This window comes from Eleginops maclovinus, chromosome 14 (genome assembly GCF_036324505.1).
Source record: "Eleginops maclovinus isolate JMC-PN-2008 ecotype Puerto Natales chromosome 14, JC_Emac_rtc_rv5, whole genome shotgun sequence".
Lineage (NCBI taxonomy): Eukaryota > Metazoa > Chordata > Actinopteri > Perciformes > Eleginopidae > Eleginops > Eleginops maclovinus.
This window is the reverse complement of record NC_086362.1, coordinates 930,978-935,977: the sequence shown is the minus strand read 5'-3', so window position 1 is coordinate 935,977 and position 5,000 is coordinate 930,978. Positions and strand designations below refer to the sequence as shown.

Below are 5,000 nucleotides of genomic sequence, written 5' to 3'. Positions count from 1 at the left end.
TGTGTGTGTGTGTGTGTGTGAGAGAGAGAGAGAGAGAGAGAGGCTCTATCTGCTGTATCATATTCGCATCATACATCACCTTCTATGTGCTCTATTTCTTTACATTTTTTCGTCTCAGATTTTTCAGTTTTATTTTCTTTAAATGACTTTTCCTTTATGCTCCACAAAGTATAGTTTTCCTATCACACTTGTGCATTTTTAATATTTCTTTATTTGGTATTTTATTCATATTTGAGAGTTTTAATACCAATGTGCATTTTGTTAGTATTATATTTTAGCAGCTATATCTGGATTATGGATTCATAATTAGTATTTTCACCAGTATTACAGTTATACACTGCCCGGCCAAAAACCAGGTCCCCAGCCTGTGGGGGGCAGTGCTATGATCTGGGGCTGCTGCAGTTGGTCTGGTCTAGGTTCAGCAACCCAAAGAATGAGGTCAGCTGACTCCCTGAATATCCTGAAGGACCAGGTTATTCCATCCATGGATCTCTTCTCCCCTGATGGAGCGGGCATGTTCCAAGAGGACAATGCCAGGATCCATCGGGCTCAGACTGTGAGAGAGTGGTTCAGGGAGCATGAGACCTCATTTCACACATGGATCGGCCCCCCCAGAGTCCAGACCTGAACCCCATTGAGAGTCTTTGGGATGTGCTGGAGGAGACTTTGATCAGTGGTCTGAATCTCCCGTCATCAACACAAGATCAACAATTAATGACAGAAATAAATGTTGAGACGTTGCAGAAGCTCATGGAAACGATGCCACAGAGAAGGCGTGCCGTAAAGCTGAAGGCGGTCCAACGGATATCAGAGGGGGGGCTTTGTTTGGCCGGCTAGTGTATATGGTTATTAGGGGCATGATGCATTTAGCAGGCTGTAGTGTTATGGTAATATAGTAGAATTGCACATGAGTATTATATGGATATATCCAAGTGCTGCTTTTATAGGAAATACAGTATTCCCAGTTTCCAACCCGAACTTTGAGCATCCTCTCACACTTTATTTGCACTGGGACACTCCCAGTTAGAACAATAGCAACCAGGGTGTAAACTTACTGGAAACATAAAGGTTAAAAAGTAACTTTTACTGGCTCACTTTGCATCGCTCCTGCAGCCCGAAACCACTCTGACCAGTCTGATCAAATCTCAGAGAGCAGGTCGCTAATGCAAACGCAATTAGGAGCGAAATCCAGCTTCCTGTTTGCTGTGCAGACGGCAGCCTGTGGTGGTAATCAGATCTGTCATTTACATACACACACACACACACACACACACACACACACACACACACACACACACACACCGATGGTACTTCACTTAAAGCTGATAACACGCTGCAGGTGGATAGAAACAAGGACCCAGAAATCAGAACATTTTCACAAAGAGAATGTTGTGAATAATCCCAGAGACAGGCTGTGGCTCAGAAACACTACAGGAACGTTATGGATATATATTATATGTAACCTACAGACCGCTTATAGAGGTACAATGAGCTGTATTTGAAGTCCCTCAGATTTTGGTTTAATATACTTATATTCAGACGTCAGCTTGGTCTTTTTTCTACCTAGCAACAAACAAATACCCTGAAAACCAAAACTAAAATAACCCTAACTTGATTTTAATATCATTTGCAGGACCAAACTCAGATTTTCTGATATTAACTTCTCAAATTGGAAAGGATATTAAAACACAAATTCAGCCATGATCTTTCTCCTTCAGTTTTGAGGTGTGTCCTGTAAATGTCCTCCTTTAACCTCTGAGATTAAGCACATTTTTTCTTAGAGGTATTCCCTCTTTTTTTAAGGCTCCACCGGGTCATACCTCACTTAATTTCCCCTCACAATCGCTCCTCTGTGCGTCTCCAATCCACCTCGTCCCATTACAGAGGAACTCAGCTGACTGGGAGGATTGTGGGACACGCTGAGTTTATTAACGACTCAGACAAAGAGGTAACCGTCCCATGTCTCTGCCCGGCAACACAACAATAAATAATACAAATAGGCAGAAATGATTTACCGTATCCTGTGGAGACGAAATGCGTTTGCTACGACATTTTTTATTCTGTAATCGAGGCTATGAAGCTAATTACTGTTAAAACCCTGTGGTATGAACGGATTTCAGAATATTCCTTACTTAAAGACATATTAGAAACCATTTCCTCTCTTGTATGTGTGAAAAAACCACTTGATGTTTTGTCCACATTCAGTTAAATCATGTACTTATATTATCCTAAATATCTACAACCCTTCACACACCCAGAGAAAGATAGAAGAGAAAATAAGCTTAGCATATGTTAGCCTGTAGCTCGTAGGTCGAGAAAACCTTGAGTTCCAGAATCAACAACTCCCTCTGGAGCGAGCGTTTGGATCTTTAGGGTCTGTATAAGGGCTCGTTAGATGGGTACCAAGTAGTTTGATTAGTTTAAAGGAATTCCTGAATGTTGACAGGTCTTTGAAAAGGTTTTTTAGAAACGTTCTTGGAGGTTCTGGATCTTGAGGGTCACTTTAATTGGCCCCTGAAGTTCGATGAGTCTTCAAGGAATGGAAGAAGATCCCGAGATTAAATGGATGAAGAAATGAGTTCTTGGATCTTAAGGCAACTTATCAATGATATGTTTACAGTATCAGTAACTTTAAGGGTCTTTAAGAAGCCCCATGATGGTCCGAGGTCTTTGAGAATCGCTCACATCGTTCAACGATTGAGTTCTTGGATCTTGAGGGAACTTTTCAAAGGTCCTTTGAGGGTACTGGTAAACGATGGGTCTTGAGTGAGCCTATGTCTTTGGTTTTAAGCTTTTATGGAAATTTCGTGGAGATTTGGTGTGTCATGAAGTGAGCTTTTGGATCTTGAGGATCACTGGAAGTTGCTTAAGGGTCCGTCAATGGGTACCATAAGGTTGGATGGGTCTTCAAGAACTTCTTTAGTGTGTCCAGGTCTTTGAGAAAGTTTCAAATGCCATTAAGTGTGTTTTTGTGGAACTTCCTTGGTTGGATTTGGCGGGTCATGGAGTGAGCTTTTGGATTTTGAAGGGTCACTCAAACTGGTTCAATGGTCCGTCGATGGGTAACAATAAGTGTGGTGGGCCTTCCAGGACCCCGTGAATATGCCCGGCTCTTTGCTTCTGGTTTTGATTGGTCTTAAGTTGGATTTTAAGGCTCTGAAAGTTGTTCCAGACGTTACTGAAGCAGCCCTAAAGAACAGGAGACGTCGTTCAACAAGTGAGATGTGTTTGGGGGCTTTGGAGGAGGGGGTTCTGCTGCAACAGGGTCTCCAGTCAGGTCATACTGGGGGATCTCAGGGGGGGTTTCCAGGCCCCTAGACAGTGGAATATGTGTGTGTGTGAGTAACAGGACACAGTGTGTAGGTCTTGACTAATTGATCAGAGAGCTGCTGTCACTAGAGAGGCTCCTCGGCCGCTGACCTCCTCCGGTGTGTAACATCATACAGCGGTCTCCACACAAACACGAGACCTGGGGGGGGGGGGGGGGGTTTAGGATCAAGTATAAGCACATCCACTCCTGGGAACCCTGGTCACAAGAATATTTAGCTTTCAATGTACATTATATATACTAAAGTAATAATACATTTTATTTACAGAGCGCTTTTCTAAAACACAAAGACGCTCTACAGAGATACAGTTCATCCAACAGAACTCCGACAACTCACTTTTAAAACACAACATTCATCTACAGATTAAAAGCAGTTTTGAAAAGGTGAGTTTTGATCTGGGATTTAAACATTGAGAGGTCAGGGCGGTCACAGATGTTTTTGGGGAGTGAGTTCCTGAGGGAGGGGGCAGCGACAGAGAAGGCTCTGTCCCCCCAGGTCTGGAGTTTGGTCCTGGGAGGAAGTGAGAGGAGATTTGCGTGAGCGGAGGCTGCGGGACGGAGAGTGGTGCTGGAGCAGGTCTGTGAGGTAGGAGGGGGCCTGGTGATGGAGGGCTTTGTAGGTCAGGAGAAGGATCTTGAAGTAGATGCATTGTGGGACAGGGAGCCAGGGGAGGTTCTGCAGGACAGGGATGATGTGGTCACAGGAGCGGGGGAGAAGACAGGCGGCTGAGTTCTGGATGTATTGGAGTTTATTGAGGAGTCTGGATGGTGTACCACAGAGGATGCTGTACTCCAGTCTGGATGGAGTACCACAGATGATGCTGTACTCTAGTTTGGATGGTGTACCACAGAGGATGCTGTACTCTAGTCTGGATGGAGTACCACAGAGGATGCTGTACTCCAGTCTGGATGGAGTACCACAGAGGATGCTGTACTCTAGTCTGGATGGTGTACCACAGAGGATGCTGTACTCTAGTCTGGATGGTGTACCACAGAGGATGCTGTACTGTAGTCTGGATGGTGTACCACAGAGGATGCTGTGCTCTAGTCTGGATGGTGTACCACAGAGGATGCTGTACTGTAGTCTGGATGGTGTACCACAGAGGATGCTGTGCTCTAGTCTGGATGGTGTACCACAGAGGATGCTGTGCTCTAGTCTGGATGGAGTACCACAGAGGATGCTGTACTGTAGTCTGGATGGTGTACCACAGAGGATGCTGTACTGTAGTCTGGATGGAGTACCACAGAGGATGCTGTACTCCAGTCTGGATGGAGTACCACAGAGGATGCTGTACTCTAGTTTGGATGGTGTACCACAGAGGATGCTGTACTCTAGTCTGGATGGTGTACCACAGAGGATGCTGTACTGTAGTCTGGATGGTGTACCACAGAGGATGCTGTGCTCTAGTCTGGATGGTGTACCACAGAGGATGCTGTACTGTAGTCTGGATGGTGTACCACAGAGGATGCTGTACTGTAGTCTGGATGGAGTACCACAGAGGATGCTGTACTCTAGTCTGGATGGTGTACCACAGAGGATGCTGTACTGTAGTCTGGATGGTGTACCACAGAGGATGCTGTGCTCTAGTCTGGATGGTGTACCACAGAGGATGCTGTACTCTAGTCTGGATGGTGTACCACAGAGGATGCTGTACTGTAGTCTGGATGGAGT

General features: G+C 45.1%; 1 protein-coding gene across 1 annotated transcript in view; it reads left to right on the top strand.

Annotated features, from left to right (window-relative positions):
* Positions 1-5,000, top strand: part of LOC134876172 (tetratricopeptide repeat protein 39B) — an 18,311-nt gene that overhangs the window by 351 nt on the left and 12,960 nt on the right. The gene's annotated exons all lie outside the window — the stretch shown is intronic.